A 25,216-nucleotide genomic window follows, 5' to 3' on the forward strand; every position below is an offset into this window, starting at 1 on the left:
TCAGTTCTTCATAGAGTTAGAAAGACCAATTCTCAAATTCATCTGGAATAAAAAAAAATACCCAGGATAGCTAAAACTATTCTTAACAACAAAAGAAATTCTCGGGGTATCAGTATCCCTGACCTCAAGCAATACTACAGAGCAATAGTGTTAAAAACTGCATGGTATTGGTATAGTGACAGGCAGGCGGATCAATGGAACAGGACTGAAAATCCAGAAATGAACCCAGACACATATGGCCACTTGATCCTTGACAAAGGGACTGAAAACATCCAATGGGAAAAAGATAGCCTTTTCAACAAATGGTGCTGAATCAACTGGAAATCAGCATGCAGAAAAATGTGAATTGATCCAACCTTGTCTCCATGTACTAAGCTCAACTCCAAATGGATCAAGGACCTCCATATAAAGCCAGACACTCTGAAGCTAATAGAAAAGAAACTGGGGAAGACCCTTGAGGACACTGGTACAGGGGGAAAGTTCCTGAACTGAACACCAATAGCTTATGCTCTAAGATCAAGAATTGACAAATGGGACTTTATAAAATTACAAAGTTTTTGTAAGCCAAAGGCCACCATCAAAAGGGCAAATCGGCACCCAACAAATTGGGAAAAGATCTTCACCAACCCTACATCAGATAGGGGCTAATATCCAATATATATAAAGAACTCAAGAAGTTAGACTCTAGAAAACCAAATATCCTTATTAAAAAATGGAGTACAAAGAAAAACAAATAATTTTCACCTGAAGAACTTTGGATGGCGGAGAAACATCTTAAAAAATGCTCAACTTCATTAGTCATTAGGAAAATGCAAGTAAAAACAACCCTGAGATTTCACCTTCCACCAGTCAGAATGGCTAAGATTAAAAATTCAGGAGACATCAGATGTTGGCGAGGATGTGGAGAAAGAGGAACACTCCTCCACTGCTGGTAGGGTTGCAAATTGGTACAACCACTCTGGAAATCAGTCTGGAGGTTCCCCCGAAAACAGGGCACCTCACTTCCAGAAGATCCTGCTATACCACTCCTGAGCATATACCCAGAAGATTCCCCAGCATGTAATAAAGATACATGCTCCACTATGTTCATAGCAGCCCTATTTATAATTGCCAGAAGCTGGAAAGAACCCAGGTATCCCTCAACAGAAGAGTGGATGCAAAAAATGTGGTATATCTACACAATGGAGTACTATTCAGCCATTAGAAACAATGAATTCATGAAATTCTTAGGCAAATGGATGGATCTGGAGAACATCATACTAAGTGAGGTAACCCAGACTCAAAAGGTGAATCATGGTATGCACTCACTAGTAAGTGGATATTAACGTAGAAAACTGGAATACCGAAAACATAATCCACACATCAAATGAGGTACAAGAAGAACAGAGGAGTGGCCCCTTGTTCTGGAAAGACTCAGTGAAGCAGTATAGGGCAAAACTGCAACAGGGAAGTGGGAAGGATTGGGTGGGAAAACAGGGGGAGGGAAGAGGGCTGATGGGACTTTCAGGGAGTGAGGGTTTAGAAAAGGGGAAATCATTTGACATGTAATTAAAAAATATATCGAATAAAAAAAAGGAAAAAATATTAAAAAATATATATTCATTTTAAGAGTATGATAAAATGTTTGTTCCTTATTTTAAAGAGCAATTAAATTGATTATTATTAATTGCTAATATATTACATGACAAGCCTTTTTGACAAAATTAATAATTGTTATCAAAAATAAATTGTTAAAAATTTGCTTCTATAAGTATTTTCATAATGTTATAGATTTATACATGATTCCTATAAAAATGCATCTACTATGAGAGTAAAGCTCATATAATTAGATCACATGTTTACTCTTTTGAGTGTCCCCTTGCTTCAGCACAGATAATTGAATTGGGTGCTATAGCTATTCGTTTTAAAATGTTAAAAATCAAACTTTTGATTTTTATATTAATAATATACATATATAATTCTTGGCTTACAATTGCTTGAAATTGTTTCTTTTTAATGCTACTAATTCTTAACTTTTTACAATTATTTATACAAATACAGTTCAAAAAATTAATAAAAATATACATATGACTATTTCATATGATATACAGCTTTTCAAGCTTTCTAGTTATAACTGTTTTAACATAAGTAACAAAATATAAAATATAATTAGTCATTACATATGTTATTTTTTATACTAAATGTTCCAAATCAGATTAAGACAAATATTATAACTATTATAGTCAGTCATTTGAGATGAATTAGTAACAATTTAATATTAGTCATATTACTGAGGTTCCTCATGATTCACAGAGGCAAGATATTATAGAACAAGCCCAGAGAACTTTACAACAATATTTTTATAATAAAATAGGGGAGAATCACATCTCTATATACCATAAAAATTTTGAAATTTTAATACTAGGGATCTCTCTGAGTGTAGAGAAGAGGGCATGTTTGTGTTTTTTTCTACAGGATGCCGAAGGAGCATGCTAGCTGCCAGAGTATGCTGAGACAAAGAATGATGCTGATTATAATCATTGAAAATGGCCATAGCCCTCAACTCCTTTGGATGCTTTGTACTAATGCTGACCCCACAGACAACTACGGACTCAACATCCCTCTTTGCATGGCAATTTTATTTAGCTGAAGATTAAACAAATTATAAACAGACCAAAGGGGAGATATTGGCTACTGCTGATTGCCCCCCTTCAGGGTATCAAAAGGCCATATATTTAAATTTTACAGATTTCAAGTAAAGACCAGATAGAATGTGGCCTGCAATTTATTTTCTTTAAGACATCCACATGCATTGCCTCCCTTGTTACCTCTTAACAGAATACAACAATATTATTTACTTAGTGTTGCCATTGATAAGGACCTGGCTGAACTCAGAGATAGTTTAGCCAATTTAAGAGATTCTGTTGCTTTCTTATCAGAAGTAGTATTGCAAAATAGGTGAGGTTTTGACTTGGTGTTCCTGAAGGAGAGAGCAGTTTGTGCAGCCTTAAGGGAAGAATTCTGTGTTTAAGTGGATAAGACAAGAGGTAGATGACAGTCTGAGGAGAGTAAAAGAGAGTTTAGAGAAACGCAAAAGAGAATGAGAACAGCAGGAGCCGTGGTATAAAAATTGGTTCTCCACGTCCCCGTGGCTTTCCACCATACTACCTTTTAATCTAAGACCCTTCTTAGGATTATTACTGTTAATCTCCTTTGATCCCTGGGCTTTTCAACGATTAAGCCGCTTCATAAATCACAAATAGATTCTACCCTACCCAAGAATTATGTCTCGCTACAGTATCATTGGCTGGACACAGGAGAAATGATGGACCTCGGGAGACGAGAAGGCTTGGCAGAAACAACTGCAGCACCTGTCATGGAGAGGCTCAATTTCAATAAGCTCCTTTTGTGAGACTCTGTTTGGCTCCCACTTATTCACCCCTGGGCTTGTTTGAAGGGGGAGCTGACCTAAGGTAGCCATCTTAAGGATGGGCTTCACATTATCGGTCTGGCCCCCTTGACCAGCATTTCTGCCCAGACCTTTCCACTTTTAATATAAGGAAAGGGAGGACATGTAGGAAGCCATTAGAGATCTTCACTACAGCCCAGAGTGCTGACGGGGCAAAGGTCCTGAGTAAAACAAAGAAGAGCCTCTCCTTGTGATGGCTGGTGGAAGGAAGTCCTGAGATAATTATGGGATGCTCCAGACTACGTAAACATCAGATGTCTCCACCGGAGGACCCTTATCTCTTCCCAATGAAACTGCTAAGATTGCCCCTCCCTCCTTTGTTCTTGCCTTGAGAAGAGCTCTTCCTCTGAGAGCTTCAAACCTTTGTACCCTGGAAAATTAAACGAAGCCTTGACAATTGAACCCCCCTTTGCCTGTCTTCCTTCTTTCTCACCCCCTTTCACCCCCAAGTAGCCGCCTTCAGGACCCTGGAATAACTAGACCTGCTGGACGGGTGAGGCATGCACCATCACTGCCCAGATATCCCAATATTTCTAACGTCTAGCACACCAGAAACACATCTGATGCCATCTGTATCTGCTTCTCCTCTTCTATTCATTCCCTCATGCAACTTCCAGGCTTCCCCTCTCTCTCTGCCCCTCCTTCTCTTAGATCCTTCTCCTCTCACCCCTCTAATCACTGGTCTCTCACTGCCTCAATGTGAATGTATAGGAAATATCTTGCATCAATGATTTTACTGTGTTATGTTTTCATATGTCACCACAAATAGCCTTAGTCTTCTCATAGGCACTTATCTGCTCTTCCTGTTCCTCTCAATCTCTATTTAGTCTTTACATCCAATCCCCTCCCCACACACACCCAAAACTCTATATTTTATTTTCCTCCTTGGAATATTCTTCCCTCTACTTTAGTTCCTGACTCTTTACCTAACTTCTGTGGTTACATGGATTGTGGCTTGTTTATCAAAGACTTAAATGCTACCATCCATATTTTAGCAAATTCACACTACCTATGTCATTTTGGCTCTGAGTTACCTTCCTCAAGAATTTTTTTCTATAGAACCATCCATTTGCCTTTAAAATGTCTGATTTAATTTTATTAACATCAGAGTAATCCACTGTGCAATTGTGCCACATTTTCTATATCTATTCATCCAGTGACAGATTTCTGGATTGCTTCTAATTTCTGTCAATTATGACTAGAGCAACAATAAACTTGTGAATGAGTGCATCTCCAAATGCATAGTAGGATATAGAGTCCTTTGGTATATGCTGAAGTGTGGTATAGCTGAATCTTGAACTGAAAGATTCCTATCTTCCTGAGGAACTGCCCCACTGATTTCCATGGCACCAGCATGAGATAGCATATGTGTTGTTCCTCTTGGCTATTCTGACTTGTGTAAAAAACAATATTGAACCAAACTTGATTTCTATTTCCTTGATAACTAAGGTTGTTGAACATCTCTGTAAGCATTACTTAGCTTTAAGGATCATATATGTATACAATCATATCACCCGCACATAACAATACCTTTCCAATTTGTATCAATATGATTATTTTATTTGTTTCCCCATGATCTTTTTATTTGTATCCCCACGATCCATTTTCTTATAGCCCTAGCTAAGACTTCAAGTATTATTTTGAATAGGTATGGAAAGGGTAGACAGTCTTGTGTTGTTCTTGATTGAGTAGAATTGCTTCAATTTTCTCTATATGTTGGTGTTGGTTGTGGGCTTGGGATAAATTCATATAATTATTTTGTTGACATGATATGTTGAAATAATAATATGTTGATATTTTTATTGTATTTCTGTTTTCTCCAGGACGTTTTAAAAATGAAATAATGAAGGAGAGTCTGATTTTTAAAAAAACACTTCTTGATCATATGGCTTTTGTCTGCTTATCTGCTGGACCGCATTTATTGGTTTATGTCCTACAATTATGCACTTTTCCTTTTTTATTTTTATGTTCTTAATATATTTATTTTCTATATTCTTTGTTTACATTCCACATGATCTCCCCTTTCCCGGATCCCCCCTCCCCATATGTCCCATAAACCTTCTTCTCTCCATCCATTCTCCAATTACCTTCCTCCTTTTTTCTCTGACTTCACATTCCCCTCCAATGCTAGATCAATACTTTCCAGGATCAGGACTTTCTCCATACCTCTTCATGGGAGTCATTTGTTATGCGATATGTGCCTTGGATATTCAGGGCGTCTGGGCTAATTAATATCCACTTATCAGAGATTGCACTCCATGTGTATTCTTTTGTGACTGGGTTACCTCACTTAGGATGATATTTTCCAGATCAAACCATTTACCTAAAAATTTTGTGAATTCATTGTTTCTAATTGCTGAGTAGTATTCCATTGTGTAAATATACCACATGTTCTGTATCCATTCCTCCTTTGAGGGGCATCTGGGTTCTTTCCAGCTTCTGGCTATTATAAATAAGGCTGCTATGAACATGATGGAGCATGTGTCTTTATTGCATGCCGGGGAATCCTTTGGGTATATGCCCAGGAGAGGTATAGCAGGGTCCTCCGGAAGTGTCTTGTCCAGTTTTTGTAGGAACTTCCAGACTGATTTCCAAGCTGGTTGTACCATCTTACAGCCCCATCAACAGTGGAGGAGTGTTCCTCTTTCTCCACATCCTCGCCAACACCTGCTGTCTCCTGATTTTTTTGACTTAGCCATTCTGACTGGTATAAGGTGAAATCTCAGGGTTGTTTTGATTTGCATTTCCCTAATGACTAATGATGTTGACCACTTCTTAAGGTGCCTCTCGGCCATCCGAATTTCTTCAGGTGAAAATTCTTTGTTAAGATCTGTACCCCATTTTTTAATAGGGTTATTTGGTTCCCTGGGGTCTAACTTCTTGAGTTCTTTGTATATATTGGATATTAGCCCTCTATCAGATGTAGGGTTGGTGAATATCCTTTCCTAATTTGATGGTTGCCGTTTTGTCCTTTTAACAGTGTCCTTTGCTTTACAGAAACTTTGTAGTTTTATGAGGTCCCAATTGTCAATTCTTGATCTTAGTGCATTAAATATTTATTTATTAGTATGTATAAATACACTTTAGCTGTCTTCAGACACACCAGAAAATGGCATCAGATCTCATTACAGATAGTTGTGAACCACTATATGATTGCTTGGATATGAACTCAAGGACCTTTTCAAGAGCAGTCAGTACTCTTAACTGCTAAGCCATCTCTCCATTTTTTTTCTTTTTTTAAGGACAAATTACAAGTCTTTATTTCAAGGTGAGCATTGTGGCTCATGTGTATATTCGCAATATTTCTGAGGCTGAGCTAGGAAGACTATCAGGAATTTGAGACCACACTTGTCTATCATAGTTCCAGACAGGTCTGGGCTGTGGTAAGTCACTATCTCAAAAGAACAAAAGAAAAACCAGAAAAAATAGGTAAACAACAGCAACAGGATTTTGGAATGAGAGTGAGCTAAGGGCAAGAGATCTAGATTTACTTATGAGCTTCTGCATGTAGAAATTGCTATCGTTCAAAATGAATGTTATGTTCAGAGAGAAAAAGTACCTTGTATTACTATCTACACAGTTTCACAGGGGCACTTGAATAAGCTGCCTATTTACAGCAATGCATAAATAAATATTGTCTTTAAATCAGATAAAAAAAAGAAAAAGGAAAGAAAGGAAAGAAAGAGATATTAAAAGAAAGAAGGAAGGAAGGAAGGAGAGAGGTGGGGAGAAAAGAAAAAGAAAGAATGAAAGAGACAAAGAAAGAAAAAAGGAAGGGAAGAAGGTAGGAAGAGACTAGGTGTTTTTAGAGGAGACATAAAAGGAAGTTAAAAATAAAGTATATATTTGAAAATAAAATTGAAATTCCTTTGCTTTCAATGAATAGATTATGAATTATGCAAAAAACCAAAACCAATGCTTTAGAAGTGATATATTTGTTTGTTTGTGTTATAGAAAACCTAATAATACCAGAAATAAAATATTCTCTGTAGTTTAGTAGCTGGTGCTTCATGACCGATCCCTGGGGGCTGGGTCTACATCCCAGATCTGTAGTTTCCTAGTTACATAAGCATTTGCAGGTAAGGTATCTATTAGATGGCATCATAACTTGCTACACTAACAAGGATGAATTGAAGAGAATGAAATAAAGGGCATTGGAGGACTGTGTAAAGGGTAGGACGTTCTGCTGTGTAAGAACTAGGAGCTGAGAATTTAGATGGCTTCAGATGTGGACCTGTATGGTATTTACCAACCACAAATAGCTATGTTTTTTATAAGGTTAGCGGTATTGGGACAAAGCTTTTATCATTATCAATTGGCTCTTAGCATCTTGTAAATTGTGATATTATTGATGCATAAGCCTGATTGGATAATTAAGCATTAAGTGTCTTGATTCTACTGAGTAATTAGGTGGTGAGGAGGCAGATTGTTGGGTGGTAGCGTTGTAGTGAGTGGAAGTCAGGGGTCCTCTGCTAGTGAGATGGACCAGCAGTGGCCCTATGGCCCCGCAGGGCAAGAGAGATTGTGGGCCTGGAGACCAGCAGCTAGAGAAAGTAATCGGAAGCTGGAACATGGGACCATGGTCAGAACCCTCAGAGAGTTGTCAGGTCTACTTTTTAAATATTTTCAACAACAGAGGAGGCCCAACAAGGGGTGCCAATATGTTGTGGTAAATCTCCAAACCTGAAAGGCCTGGTTAAAGAAATCACAACTCAATTACTTGTAATTCAAGCTACACACCTCAAGTGGACATATCTGCCACTGCACCACTCTAGTCCCATCTATGAAATCTCATATAACTTGTGGCTCCTCCAAACCACGTGCTTCTCTCCATTCTCCTTCCACCTCCTCCTCCATTAATCCTCTCTACTCCTCCATTAATCCTCTACCCCCCTCCTTTTCTTCTGCACCCCAAATTTTTCAGCTGCACATTCCCTCCTATTGCTCGCTAACCAGCTCTAGTCTTTATTTAAAAAGTTAAACTGGGGAGAAGATTCACAAGATACTTGTATATGTGATGAACTCCTCATCTGCAGACCCTTGCAGGTCAGAATTAGCATCAAAATATAAGACCAGGGCTACTCACAACACAGTCTCATGTATTTCAGGGCCTTGCCTCGAACAGCTGCATAGCTAAAGGTAACCTTGAATCTTCATGCCTCCACCTCCTTTGTACTGCTGGGATCACAAGCTTTCATCACAAGAAGTGGGTTCACTATTAAAAACTTTAACTCAACTTTTACACACACATACATATACATACATTACATACACAGACACACTTACACACACACGTGGGGAATATATGTATCATAAATGGTTTTCTGATTTTTACGGAGATTGTAATTCTAACTTTCTTCCATTATGCTTGACTTGTTTAGAAAATATAATTCTCTCCTGCTCAAATATTGTTCTTAATACATTCATTTCAGATTTGCAAGAGATCTCATCCTACTGGTCATGATGGTACAGGAATTTCTTTGGATGTAGATATGTGAGGATCAGAAATTGAAAGTTTAGGTAATTTAATTCTCTCCTGCTCATATACTGTCCTTAACAAATTTATTTCAGATTTGCAAATGATCTCACCTACTAGTCATGATGGTACAGGAATATCTTTGGATATAGATATGGGAGGATCAGAAATTGAAATGTAACCATAACTACATAGTCTGTGGGACTGGAGAGATCACTGGGTAGTTAAAGCATGTTTGCTGCTCTCCTAGAGGATGAGAATTCACATCCTCACACCCATATTGAGCAGCTCACAACTGCCCATAGCTCCAGGGGATCTAATATCCTCTTGTAGTATTTGTGGGCACTGGAATACATGTGACATTTACATAAACAAAAACACATATATAAACATAAAAATCAAACTTTAAAAAAGAAAAATTAGTGATCTTGAGAAACTCCTGGAATATGAGATCACACTTTAAAAAAAAAAGGAAAGAAGGAAGGAAGAGAAAAAAATAAAAAGATTGTGAATTCATGCTCTCATTTGGATTTGTTTTAGTTTGTTTTAAAATTCATGAGACATTAAATTTTTTTATATATATGAGTGCTTTGCTCACATATATGTGTGGGTCCCACATATGTGCCTAGTTCCTGAAGAGCTCAGAAGCAGGTAGTAATTTCCCTGGAACTAGAGTTACAGTTGTGAGCTACCATGTGGATGCTGGGAATTCAATGGGAGTCCTCTAGACAACCAGTGCTTTCAACAGCTGGACCATCTTTCCATGTCCTTTAGTTTATTTTAAAAGTGATGTTAAGCCTCACTTTTTTCTGTTCAGACACATGCACTTTATTACTCTGTATTTCCTCCCATGTGTATTTTGATCCCCCTTCTAAGAAGGAATGAGGTATCCACACTTTGGTCTTTCCTTTTCTTGAACTTTATGTGGTTTAGGAATTGTATCTGGAGTATTCCAAACTTCTGTAATGATATCCACTTATCAGTGAGTACATACCATGTGTGTCCTTGTGATTGGGTTACCTCACTCAAGATGCTATTTTCTGGTTACAACCATTTGCCTAAGAATTTCATGAATTCATTGTTTTTAAGACTGCTGAGCAGCCTCGCCCATGCTCAAGCACGCCTGTTCCAACTGTGCAGTGATGTCATCCAGGGAGTAGTTAGCATGGGAAGGCTTAGTTGTCCTGTTAGAGGAAGATGACATTCCTCTCAGGGTGCCATGATTTGATGAATGTCGGCTAGCTGGCGGCTTCTGGGTAACTTTTGGTTCTGTGACTTGACTCTTCCTATCTCCTGAGCCAATGCTGCTGAGCTCCTGCTCTATAGAGCAGAGATTGGCCATCAGGGCATACAGATCCACAGTCTCACCCTGATTTAGAGCTTCTACAAAGAAGACAAAAGTTCCAGAACATAATCAAATCTATACACTCTATTATAAATTAGCCACAGGCAGTGGGAAAAAAAGTAAAACAATTCATTTCATTGGACCTAAAATCAATCAAATAAAGTACTTAACAGGTTTTGTTTTAAGTCCTGAGAGAATTTTTAGAAGCAAATTTAAGATCTCTGGAAAGGAAAATAAAGTTGTAAGTTTAAAGACAAAAAAAAAATTGCTGAGTAGTATTCCATTGTGTAAATGTACAACAATTTCTATATTCATTACTCTCTTGAGGGACATCTGGGTTCTTTCCAACTTCTGGCTATTATAAGTAAGGCTGCTATGAACATAGTGGAGCTTGTGTCCTTAATACATTTTGGAAGATCTTATGGGTACATGCCCAGGAGGGATATAGCTGAGTCTTCAGGTAGAGACTACCTCACCTGGGGATCCACCACATGTATGGTTACCAAACCCAGACACTATTGTGAATGCCAACAAGTGCTTGCTGACAGGAGATATAGCGGTCTCGTGAGAGGCTCTGCCAGTGCCTGACAAGTACAAAAGTAGATGCTCACAACCAACTATTGGACTGAGCACAGGATCCCCAATGGAGGAGCTATTGAAAGTACCCAAGGAGCTGAAGGGTTTTGATGCCCCATAGGAGGAACAATATGAAGAAATTAGTATCCCGAGCACTCCCAGGGACTAAACCACCAACTAAGAGTATACATGGAGGGACCCATATCTCCAGCTGCATATGTAGCAGAGGATGGCTTTGTTGGACATCAATGAGAGGAGAGGCCCTTGATCCTGTGAAGGCTTGTTACACCATTACAGGGGAATACAAGGTCAGGGAAGTAGGAGTGAGGGTGTTGGTGAACAAAGGTAGGTAGGATGGGAGTGGGGGTATTCAGAGGGGAAACAAAAGAGGATAACATTTGAAATGTAAATATAGAAAATATCTATTTGTTAAAATGTAGATTCCAGAGAACAAAATAACCTTATTAAAATGGGTTAGAAAGCTAAGCAGAGAATTTTCAGCTGAGGAAACTCGAATGGCCAAGAAGTCCCTAATGTAATTTTCTACATTCTTAGTACTCAGGTAAAGGCAAATCAAAACAACCCTGAGATTCTCCCTCACAACAATCAGAATGGCTAAGATCAAAAACTCAGGAGACAGTCAGTGATGAGGAAGTGGAGAAAGAGGAATGATGCTGGTGGGATTGCACTCTGGAAATCAGTCTTATGGTTCTTTAGAAAATTGGACATAATACTACCTGGGGACTAAGCTATACAACTCCTGGACATATACCTAGAAGATGCTCCAAATGTAATAAGGACACATGATCCACTATGTTCATAGCAGCCCTATTTATAATAGCCATAAGCTGAAATGGACCCAGATGTCCCTCAACAGAGAAATGAATCCAGAATATGTGCTATATTTACACAATGGAGGAGGAAATGGAGGAGATGTACATAGGGTCACGATATTGAGTAGAGGTGTATAGCAATGGGGTATGGGGAACTGGAGGAAACAACCAGAAAGGCCCATATAAAGAAAAAGCAAGAGCCTCTCACGTGTCCATGGGGATGGCATTAGCTGAAATACCCCACTAAGGGGAGGAAGAACCTGTCAAGACCATATCCAGAAGATAGGCATTTTAGAGGGATGGGGCCACCCACACATCTCCAAAATTTTAACTCAGAATTCCCCCTGTGTAAAGGAAACAGGGAAAACATGGAAGAGAGACTGAAGGAAAGGCCATCCAGAGACTTCCCCACCTTGAGATCCATCCCCTATGCAGACACCAAACCCACACACTGCTGTGGATGCCAACAAGTGCTTGCTAACAGAAGCTTGTCTTCTTAGAAGCTCTGGAAAATCCTTACCAATACAGGATTTGATGCTCCCAGCCACCCATTGGACTAAGCACAGGGACCCCAATAGAGGAGGTAAGGGAAGGACTAAAGTAGCTGAAGGGGCCTTATCTGGCATCAAGGGGAGGGGAGGCCCTTGGTCTGTGCAGGCTTGATGCCCCAGTGTAGGGGAATTCTAGAGCAGTGAGGCAGGAGTGAGTAGGTGTTAGGGGGGCACCTTCATAGAAGCAAGGTTAAAGGGGAGGGAATAGGGGGTTTGTGGGATGGAATAGAGATTTTGCAGAGGGGAAACCAGGAAAGGGGATGATATTTTAAATACAAATGAATAAATTATCCAATTTAAAAAACAAACTGACACAAGAAAGATTCTGTCTCCATTTTCGGGCCAGGTGTAAACATTTTAACTCCAGTCTGCTTGTCATCAGGTTGGTTTACTTCCTTCTGTGTCCATGTCATAGCAACACACTTTGTAGAACAGTGCTTCTCTCTCTCTGTCTCTGTCTCTCTGTCTCTCTGTCTCTACCCATCTCCCTCTCCTTCCTTCCCTGTTTCCCTCCTTCCCTCCCTCCCTCCCTCCCTCCTTTTCTTCCTCCATTCCTTCCTCCACCCATCTTTCCCTCTCTTTCTCTCTTGAGAAGACTGAAAAGGAAAGTTGTCACAACATCAGAACAAAAAGCAGAATCCAGCAAAGGTTTCAGTTATGCTTGATTTAAGTGGGAGCAATTCCAACTGGACTTACATTTCTGTTACTATAACTATGGTAAATGTTATTTTAGTGAGACAGGGTCTTATACATCTCAGAGTGGGCTTCAAACTCACTATGGAGCTGAAGGTGACCTTGAACATTTATACATATATACATATACACATACACAAAAAATACATATGCATGCATATACATACAAACACACACAAACACATACACACACATACACAAACATATACATATACAATTTATTTACTATCCAGCCTTTGCCTCCACTCTCAGTACCTTCTCCTACAGTTCATCATATTCCTCCTCCCTTCCACCCCCCCATTTCGAAGAGTATGCTCCCATGAACACACTAGGTCTCTGCCCTCCCTGGGCCTCAAGTCTCCTGAAAATTAGGCACATCTCTCGGTAAGGCCAGACCAGGCTGTCCTCTGCTATGTATGTGTTGGGGTCCTGCTATGTATGTGTGGATACAACCAGCTCTTGTATGCTGCCTGGTTGGTGGCTCAGTGTCTGGGCACTCCAAGGTGTCTGGGTTAGCTTAGACTGCTTTGTCCTCCTTTGGGGTCCTGTGTGGAAAAAAAGGAAAAGGAAAATGGGGATGACAGTGGCTGGTCCTGCCTATGAGAGAACTCTGGCACACAGCAGAGTCCACGAAGGGGGGATAAGGGATCACCAGCAGGACCGCGTTCTGGTGCTGTTATGAGTGCTGGAAGCCAGAGGATCTGTGGAGCAGGAGGTGGTCCAGGTAGAGGATAGGATTTGCCCAAAGGGTGGGGCCATTTGCAAGCCCCAGATACCAAGCTGCTTGACTGCGAAGTGCCTTGGCTATTTGGAGGCTCTGTCCTTCTCTGGCAGCTGGAGAAGCTGAGGCCTTCTCCATGCTTTTACATGGAAGGTTTAATAGAAGAGACAGTTCATAGTTTTAATGCTTTATTATTAAAAGAGTAGAAAAAGAAAAGGAAATAGGGAACTAAAGAAAAAAGGAGAAGATAGATCAGAGAAGGCCATGATCACATGGAAAGAGAAAGAGGGGAAACAGAAAGAGAGATAGGGAGAGATGGAGAGACAAGAAAAGGGCAAGAGAGAGTGAGGAGGTGCAGGAATCCTCCATTTATAGTGGGCTGGGTTACCTGGTTGCCAGGTAACCGAGGGGCAGGGAAAGCCTGGTTGAAGCCAGGTGACTGCAAAGGTGGAGTCTAGCCAGAATACTAGGGGCATAAGGCATGGCCATACTTGACTGATTGCCACAGGATTATGGAGTTGAGTCTCCAGAGTGGTCTTGCCCAAACAAGCTACTGGATGTCTCACACCAAGGTCCCACAGGGTTGCGCTCCCTTCAGGTTCTTCCATCCTTCCTCTAATTCCACCACAGTAGTCCCCAACTTAAGTCTAATTGTTAGGTGTAAGTATCTGCATCTGACTCTTTTTGGGCCTCTAGGAGGGCAGTCTTGCTAGGGTCCTGTCTGAAAGCATACCATAGAACCAGAAATAGTGTCAGGCCATGGAGTCTCCCCTTGATATGAATCCAAGTTGGGCCCGTCACTGGACTGCCTTTCCCATCATCTCCTCTCCATTTTTGTCTCTGCAGTTCTTTTACATGGGAACAATTCTGGGTCAGAAACTTTAACTGTGGTTTGGCAACCCTATGCCTCCACCTGAGGCCATGTCTATCTACTGGATATAGATGCTTTTTGAGTTCCCTCTTCCCTCTGTTGGGCATTTCACTGAGTCCTGAGAGTTTCATCTCCCAGGTCCCTGGTACTTTCTAGAGTGTCCTCCCACCTCCAACCCCCCCAAATGTGCATATTTCCATTCATTCTGCTAACCCTCTGGTATTCTTTCCTGTGCCACCTCCCAGATCCTGTTCCTCTTACTTCTTAGTCTCCCCACTCCCTTCCAGGTTCCTCCCTACCCCTGCTTCCCATGATTATTTTCTTCATCCTTTTAAGTGGGATTGAAGTATCCTTACTTGGGATTTTATTGTTAAGCTTCCTAACTTCTGTAGGTTGTATCCTAGGTATTCTGTACTTTTTGGCTTATATCCACTTATTAGTGAGGACATACTATTCATGTCCTTTTGTGTCTGAGTTACCTCACACAAGATGATATTTTCCAGTTCCGTCCATTTGCCTGAAAAGCTCAAGATGTTCTCATTCTTAATAACTGAATATCATTCCATTGTGTAATGATCCATACTTTCTATAGCCATTCTTTTTTTGAGGGACATCTAGGTTGTTTCCAGCTTCTGTCTATTACAAGTAAGGATCTATGAACAGAGTAGAACATACATCCCTGTGGAATGGTGGGGCATATTTTGGATATATGCTCAAAAGTGCTATAGCTGGGTCTTCAGGTAAAACTATTTACAATTTTCTGAAGAATGCCAGAGTGATACTTAGAGTGGTTGTACCAGCTTGCAATCCCAACATCAATGGGGTAGTGTTCCTCTGTCTCCACACCCTCACCAGCATCTGTTGTCACCTGAGTTCTTGATCTTGGCCATATTGATTGGTGTGAGGTGGAATCTCAGGGTTGTTTTGATTTGAATTTACTTATAACTAAGAACTTTGAATATTTCTTTCAGTGTGGCTTTGGTTGTATTCAGAAACACATCAAAAACATCATCCATGATGATCAAGTAGGCTTCATCCAAGGAATGTGGGTATGGTTCAATATATGAAAATCAATCAATAATCCACCATATCAACAAAATGAAAGGAAAGAATCACATGATCATCTCATAATATGCTGAAAAGACCTTTGCAAAAATCCACTACCACTGTACGTTAAAAGTCATAGAGACTTCTTCCTTTCCAATTTGTATCCCTTTGACCTCCTTATGTTGTCGAATTGCCCGAGCTAGTACCTCAAGTACAATATTGAAAAGATAAGGAGAAAGGGGGCAGCCTTGTCTGGTCCCTGATTTCAGTGGGATTGCTTCAAGTTTCTCTCCATTTAGATTGATGCTGGCTACCGGTTTGCTGTACATTGCTTTTACTATGTTTAGGTATGGGCCTTGAATTCCTGTTCTATCCAAGACTTTAAGCATGAAGGGATGCTGAATTTTGTCAAATGCTTTTTCAGCATCCAATGAAATGACCATGTGGTTTTTTTCTTTGAGTTTGTTTATGTAGTGGATTGCATTGATGGATTTCCGTATATTGAACCAACCCTGCATTCCCGGGATAAAGCCTACTTGATCATGGTGGATGATCGTTTTGATGTGTTCTTGGATTCGGTTGGCAAGAATTTTATTGAGTACTTTTGCATCGATGTTCATAAGGGAAATTGGTCTGAAGTTCTCTTTCTTTGTTGGATCTTTGTGTGGCTTTGGTATCAGCGTAATTGTGGCTTCGTAGAAGGAATTGGGTAGTGTTCCTTCTGTTTCTATTTTGTGGAATAGTTTGAAGAGTATTGGTGTTAACTCTTCTTTGAAGGTCTGATAGAATTCTGCACTGAAACCATCTGGTCCTGTGCTTTTTTTGGTTGGAAGACTTAAGTGACCCAAAAAACTCCACTAGAGAGCTCCTACAGCTGATAAACAACTTCAGCAAAGTGGCAGGTTATAAAATCAACACAAGCAAATCAGTGGCCTTCCTATACTCAAAGGATAAGCAGGGACCATATACCATAATGCTTGTTACCATGGTGTTATCATTGACATCATAGGTTCACTAGAAGGTCAGATCAGAGACTGAAACCTCTTATCTAGTTGCAGGTTGAAACCTCGACATCAAAATAGTTACAGCTGGCAGGAATTTGTAAGGTTGGATCATTTATATCAATAGCTATTCTGGTGGCAGTTAAGACCTTGTACATGGCATAGTCTACAGAGGGGATACATTCATACATCAAGGACATTGCCATAGTTTCCTGTGGCAGGTATGACCTCAATAGGTATAACTGACACTATCATGGTTGCTGGTCAGCCAGAGACATGAGTGATCTAGTATATACCATGGTTTTGCTTCCAGGAGTTGTCAGAGATACTGATGCAGTTTCAGAGGACAGGTCAAACCATGGAAAGAAACCTCTTCTCTAATGGCAGGATGGATCCTTGATATCAAGAAAGGTACAGCAGTCAGCACATATTTCATACATAGCATGGTCTCAGATGGTAGATCAGTGGATCAATACCATCACTATAGATTCTGGTGACAGGTGGAATCACTCAGATTATTGTGGTCCCATGTGTCACCAGTGAGCACTGACATTATGGCTGCTAGTGGCATCAAAGCTCAAGGACATACAATAGTGTCAGTTGCTACAATGTATCACTGACATTAAAATATCACAGAAAGGTTAGCTCAGCCTAACCTTAGTTAGTAGTACTGATGATGAACTTCACCCTAGACTCTGGAAGCCACAGAGTTCCTTGACATTAACAATCTCTTCAGAAGCAACACAGACTATGTGTTTCAATATAGTTGCTAGTGTCAGCATTGATTATGGACATCAACATAGTTTCTGACTGCACTTTGAATTAGTGATATTAACATGGTACTCATATCCAACAGGAATCACTGAAATCAGTAGTGGCCTGTGGTAGCATGGATCTTGGGAAAAATCATGGTGTGTGTTTCCAGGTGTGTCTTTGACCTAAACATTGATTTAGAGGGCTAGGAGTAGTATATATCATAATATCTTCATTGCCAAGGTGGATCAATGACACCTTGATTATATCTTCTGGTTGCAGTAAGTAGCTTATAAATAATCTAATCAACACTGACATCTCATACATTCCCGTGCCCCATAGTATCTTAAGAGGAACAATAATCACCATCATGATTACTGATGTCAGCACTGCCATCAACACTGCTTCAGGTTACAAATCAGGTCACAGACATGAAATTCATCTCTGGTTGCAGTACTTTACACTTAAGTCAACATGATTTAGGCAGCAGTATTGACCATGAACTTCAAGACAGACTCTTCTAGCAGTAGGAATAACAGACATTAGTAAGATCTTCAGAGGCAGCACAGTCTATGCATATCAACAGTTACATATAGCAATATGGATGACTACCATCACTACATTTGTGTAAGTAGTTGGAATCACTTATATCTCCCTGATCCAAAGTAGCAGCACAAATCTCTAATATGTTTGCTATTGACAAGAACAACACATGATATAGTAGTGTGTCTGTTGACAAGTGTTTTACTGATATTCAGAGGGAAGAAGTAATTATGGACATAAATTTCTTCTCCAGTTGCAGGAAGGATCAATTACATCAAGTATCCTCTTGCAGCAGCACGGATAGTACACACAACAAGGTCTACAAAAAGAAAATACATGCATGTATCAGAGACATCAGCACAGTTTCCAGTGGCAGGTAGGCTTTTAGACATCAGTCTTATCCTCAGTCCTATCTCAGAACACTTACCTCAATATATAACCTTGCACATCAGTGCAAAATTTGGAATTCAGCCTGTTGTCATGCAGCAACACAGATCATCACAGTCAACAGGGTCCTCCTAGGAAAGAGAAACTATGGATACTATCATGTTTCCTTAGTTTAGCATACAGCACTGATATCAACATGGTTTCAGGCTTCAAGTCATATCAGAGGCTTGAAACTAGTTTCCAATCGCAGCACACACCACTTACCTCATTGTGATCTTGGGCAGCAGTTCTGACCATGAACTTCACACTTGACACCTCTGGCCTCAGTGATCATAGACATCTTCAAACTCTTCAGAAACAACACTGACTATGCATCTCAAAGTGGTTACAAATGGTACAATGATGAGTAAAATCAATATATTTATCTTAGTAAACACTAGAATTAATATCACAATTTGGTCCAAAGAGTCAGTAGAGATCACTAAAATTCTGGTTGTGGCATCAAGGATCATGGATATACTGTGGTGTCTATTGCCAGGAAGTATTAGAACATCATGATTGGCTCTGCTTATGCCTCTCTCACCTCTCTCACTCTCAACCTCTCTCCTGTCCCTCTTGGGTCCCCCCACGTGGTCATGACCAGCCTCTGCTTCTCTACTCTCCCCTTCTCTCTGCCTTTCTCTGCCTCTACTACCCCCTTAACTCCCATCCCATGCTCTGAATAAACTCTATTCTATACTAAAAAAAATAGAACATCATGATTGTTTCAGAGGGCAGGGAGGACCATGAACAGAAATCACATCTATAGTGTCAAAATGGATATTTGACTTCAAAATTACTCCATCTATGAATATACTTCTCATAAAGAACATTCTCACATGTGATAGAAGCATGCATCACTGAATTTGTATAGATTCCAATGACAGTTGTAATCACTCATATTAATGTGGTCCCAAGCTGGAGGAATGATCACTGATAACATTGCTACTTGTGGCATGAAGAGTTTAGACATAAAATGGTGTCTCTTCCCATGAGTCCTATTAATGAACTCATGGTTCACAGCAGGGGATGCATGCATGCATCTGGGACATCAACAGAGTTTCTTGTGGCAGGTAGGATCTCAGATATCAATGTGATCTCCAGTGTCAACTCAGAAAACGTACCTCAATATGATGTCCAGTGCCAGTATGAACCTTAAAATTCAGCATGTCCTCCAGCAGCAGCACGGATCATAGCCGTGTCCAGGGGCTCCTACAGCAACAGAAACAATGGAATCCATCATGATAAGTGGTCAAACTATGCAACACTCATATCAACAAAGCTTCAGGTTTCAGGAATGATCACAGGCTTCAAAACTGTCTACAGTAGCAGCACACAACACTTACCTCATTATGACCTCAGGCAGCAGTACTGACCATGAACTTTACAGTAGATTTTTCTGGCCAAAGGATCACAGACAGCACAGAACTCTTCAAAGACAACACTATCAATGGATCACAACATCTTTACCAGTTGCATTAGGGGATAAGTGATGTTAATACATTTAATATTTGGTGTCTCTAATATCATTAACTGGTTCAAAGTTGCAGTACAGATCACTCAGGACCTGGTTCCCTGTGGCAGAACATATTTAGGATATACCATCTTGCTTGTTGGTATGAAGTATCAGTAGCATCAAGATACTTAAGAGGGCAGGAATGACCATGTAGATAAACCTCTTCTCTTGTGGCAGGATGGATCCTTGACATAAAAATTGTTGCAGCTGACAGCACACTTCTCATAAATATCATGGTCTCATTGGGCAGAAAATGGATAATGGTTATCAGTATAGATTCCACTGGCAGTTGTTGCCACATAAGGAAGCAGGGATCACTGAAATTATTTGGGACATCAACAGAGTTTCCTGTGGCAGGTAGGAGCTCAGGTATCAATGTGATCTCCCGTGTCAACTCATAAAATGTACCTCAATATGATGTCCAGTGTCAGTATGAACCTTAAAATTCAGCATGTCCCCGAGCAGCAGCACAGATCATAGCCATGGCAAGGGGCTCCTACAGCAACTGAAACAATGGAATCCATCATGTTTCATGTTTCAGGCTGCTGGAGGCCTGAAGTATTATGGACATACAAGGGTGTCTGTTGTCACGATGTGACCTCAATATAACATAGAATATGTTACTCAACATGATATGAGGGAACAGTATCATCTAAAATTTCACCTTATGTTCTGATGGCCTCACAGATCTTGGAAATTAACAGTCTCATCAGAAGCATAATGGATTGTGGGTTTAACATGGCTTCTAGAGATAGCATGAAAAATGGATATCATCAGATTTTCTGCAGGCACTATGAATTGTTGACATTTAAAAAGTCCTCAGTGGTAGCAGGGATCACAAATCTCAAGGTGGCTAATGACAACATGTAACTTGGGCAATACCATGGAGTCTATTACCACTTATAAATCAATGATATTAGCATAGATTAAAAGGGCAGAAAATTTTGGTCATAAACCTCTTCTCTAGTGTCAGGATTTATCCTTGTCAGATGGGTTCATGGGTTCATGGGTCAGTGACAACCTTGTACACTACATGGTTGTTAGCAGTCAAGAAATACATGCATCAGGGGCCTCAACAGAATTTCTGTGGAAGATAGATTCTCAGACATCTCTATGATCTACTGTATCAGCTCAGAACACATACCTCAACATGCCCTCAAGCATCAGCATGTACCTTGGAATTCAGCAGGTTCTCAAGCAGTAACAGAGATCATGGCCATCACAGCAGGTTCTCCATCAGGAATAGGAACAATGGAGTCCACCTTGATTGCTCATCTCCACATGCAGCACTGACATCAGCATATTCTCAGGTTGCAATTAGGATCACATGTGTAAAAATCATCTCCAGTAGCAGCAAACAGCACTTACCTCATTATGAACTTAGGCAGCAATACTTACGATGGACCTCACAATAGGTTATTATGGTTGATTTATCACAGACATCATTGAGCTTTTCAATGACAACACAGACTATGGCTGTCAAAATGGTTACCAGTGAGAGCATGGATCAGTAATGTCAATATATTTCCCTTCATAGTTGGGATCACAAGTGTCATCAATCTGGTCCAAAATGTTAGTAAGAATAACTCCAGATCAGTTAGACTATGGCAGCAGGAATCTGTGATATAACATTGCCAGGAAGTACAAGGGACATTGAAATTATTTCAGAGAGTTTCATGTATCACCTCTTTTTTACTTACCAGATGCATCTTTATATCAAATTGCTTATGTGTAGATAACAGACATCAGTCGTGATACCATTTGGCTGTTAATGAAAGTCATATTTGCATGGGCACAAGAGTCAGCTGCTATCACTGTCATATTGTCTGCTAGATGCCTGAAATAACATGGACATACAGTGGTTTCTGATGCCACTATATATGTATATTAATATAAAACCTCAACATATTTTAGAACATGTACCTCAACATGATCCAAGACAGCATTATTGACTGAACTTCATTGTAGATTCTGATAGTCTCAGGTATTCTTATTATTCACAATATTTTCAGGAGTAACACTGACTGTGGATGGATACTAGAGGCAGGATGTATGATTCACATCATCCAAATTTCTGCAGTCCTGTCACATTTGAGGCATCAAGGTGGTTCCCAGTGGCAGCTGGGATTACTGCTAATAAGGTTGCCATTGTCAGCAATGATCTCTAACAATACCAATGTGTCTGATCTTCAGTGCCATATAAGAACACTTACCTCAATATGACCTTAAGTATCAGTATGGACCTTGGAATTCAGCATGTTATCTAGAAGTTTCACAGATCATAGACATCACCAGGGTTTTCATCAGCAATAGGAATGATGGACTCCATCATGATTTCAGGTTACAGCAAAGAGCACTGACCTCAACATAGCTTCAGGTTGCAGATATGATCCCTGGCGACAAATATGTCTCCAGCAGCAGCACACAACATTTATTTCATTTTGACCTTAGGCACCAGTACTGACAATGAACTTCACAATATGTTATTCTGGTTGAGTTTTCACATACATCACACCCTCTTCAAAGACACTGACTGTGGATCTTAACATGGTTACCAGTGGCAGCACAGATGAGTGATATCAATAAATTTCCCTTGACAGTTGGGGATCACTGATATCATCAATTTGTTCCAAATTGTTCTAAATCAGTATCATGAAGTGTTAGAAGGGATCACTCACTGCCTGTTTGCTTGTGGGAGTAGGAATTTGAAATACACCATGGTATCTGTTGCCAGAGATACCAAGAGAGTTTCAGAGAGCAGGTACAACCATGTAAAGAAACTTCTCTAATGGCAGTTTTATTCGTGATAACAAAATGATTACAGCTGGAAGGAAACCTAACACAAATTTGGCAGAGGCATTGATAACTGATATCAATGATGATTCCATTGGCAATTGGAGACAGTGATATTCATATGGTTCCATGAGGCAGAAGGGATCTCTGATATGGCTGCTGGAAGCCTGAAGTATATATGACAAACAACATAGTCTTCTGTTGCCACTCTATATGTGACCTCAATGTAATATCCCAAGAAGCATCATGGTCTATGGGCTTAAACATGGGTATTGAGGCAGTATGGATAGGATCACTGACATCATCATAGTTTCTGCAGGCATTTGATAATACTGATACTAACATGGTAACCAAGGGCAATAGGGATCGCTGACAATCAGGTTACCAATGGCAGCATGGAACTTGGGCAATGACTAGGGATATGTTGCCAGGTATATATCAATGACATCAACATCAATTCACAGGGCACAATAAATTACAGTCATAATTGTCTTATTTAGTGGCAGGATAGATCACTGACATCACTATCACTTAAGGTGACCTTAAGGATCTTGCACATTATTTATAGTCAACATCAGCGACTATATTCATGTAGCAGTGACACCAACAGAATTTCTAGTGGACAATCTCAGACTTCAAGCTGATCTCCATTGTTGAGTACACTTATCTAAATATGAGCAAGCACTTCATTATGGAGTTTTGAATTCATCAGGTTCTCAAGAGAAATAACACAGATCATAATCATCACCAGGGTCTCCACTAGCGATAGGAATAAGGGACTACATCATGATTTCTTGTTATAGCTGCAGCACTGACATCAAAATAGCTTCATGTTTCCACTAGAATCACAGTCATCAACATATATTACATGTTTGATACAGGGGGGGGCTAAATGCATGCATGAGGAACACCTGATTTTCCTCTGGTTTTCCAGATACCAATCTGATCTCCAGTACCATCTAAGAATACTTATCTCAAAATTAACTTGGGCCTTATTGTGGACCTTGAGGTTCATTATGTTCTCAAGCAGTAACACAGATCATAGTCACTACCAGGGTTTCCGTTAGCAATAGGAATAATGGACTCCATCATAATTGCTGGTCACAGCATACATCACTGTTATCAACATAGCTTCTTGTTACAGGTAGGATCATAAGCGTCAAAATACATTGCATGTTTCACCTCAGGAGCTATATGCATGCATCTGGAACACCAACAGAACTTCCTGTGGTGGGTAAGACCTCAGACACCAATTTTAACTCCAGTGCCAGTTAACAACACTTACCTCAATATGACCTTGGGTATCAGCCATGTAACTAGAAATTCAGCAGTTTCTCCAGAAGCAACACAGTTCATAGCCATTACCAGGGTCTCCATTAGTAATAGGAACATCATGTAGTGGATTGCATCATGCTGGCTGATCACAGCATACAGAAATTATATCAACATAGCTTCAGCATGCAGATGTGATCACTGACATCAAAGGGACTCCACTAAGAGTACACATTTCTCTTGTCATTATAAACTTAGGCAGAAGTACTCACAATGATCTTCACAATAGACATTTCTGGCCAGGGGATCTCAGATGCCAAGGAGCCCTTCAAAGGCCATACTTGTTGCTACACCATTTCTCCTACAGACACTGACTATATATCTGACTATAAACATGGTTACCAATGGCATCATGGATGAATGACAATATATATTTCACTTTGCAGTTTGGGTCTCTGATGTCATTAATTAGTCCAAAGTGGGAGAAAGTTTCACCACTGGCATGGTTGCCTAAAACACTTGGAAGCTGGGATATAAATTGTAATCTGTTGCTAGGAAGAATTACAACATCAAGATATTTTCAGAGGCAGGGCGTATCATGACATCAAAATTATTATAGCTGGCAAGAAACCATAAATTCTGCGGAAGAATGTATAACAGAAATCAGTAACAATTCCACTGGAAATTGGAGAACTCATATCAATGTTATCCCTAATGGCAGCAGGCATTACTGGCATGGCTGCTGGGGACCTGAAGTATCATGGACATATACGAGTGTTTCGTGCCACAATGGATATGCTTTCAACACAATATATGTCAGAAAATGTAATTCAAAACGACTATTGGCAACACTATTGAAATTGAAATTCAACTTAATCTGATGGTCTCTGGGACCCATAACATTAAGAATATCGTCAGAAGCAACATAGACTATGGTTTTCAAGAAAGCTGCAGGTGCAGTAGAGATAGCACACATCATCCAAGTTTCTGCAGGCACTTTGGATTACTGATGTTAGCATGGTTCCTACTGGCACCAGGGATCAATGAAAACAGGACTGTGAAAGGCAGTATGGATGATGGGCAATAAATACTGCAGAGTCCATTTCCAGGTAAAATCAGTGACATCAGCATCAATTTGGAAAACAGAAGAAATTATGGTCATAACCCCCTTCTCCCATGGCAGGATAGATAAAAGACATACTTCCTCTTCTGGGTACAGTGGTGATTTTACATACAACATATTCAACAGCAGGGACTACATACATGCATCAGGAATATCCACTGAATTTCCTATGAAAGGTAGAATCTCAGGCATCAATCTGAACTCCAGTGCCAGCTAAGAAAACTTACC

Source organism: Apodemus sylvaticus, chromosome X (assembly GCF_947179515.1).
Source record: "Apodemus sylvaticus chromosome X, mApoSyl1.1, whole genome shotgun sequence".
NCBI lineage: Eukaryota > Metazoa > Chordata > Mammalia > Rodentia > Muridae > Apodemus > Apodemus sylvaticus.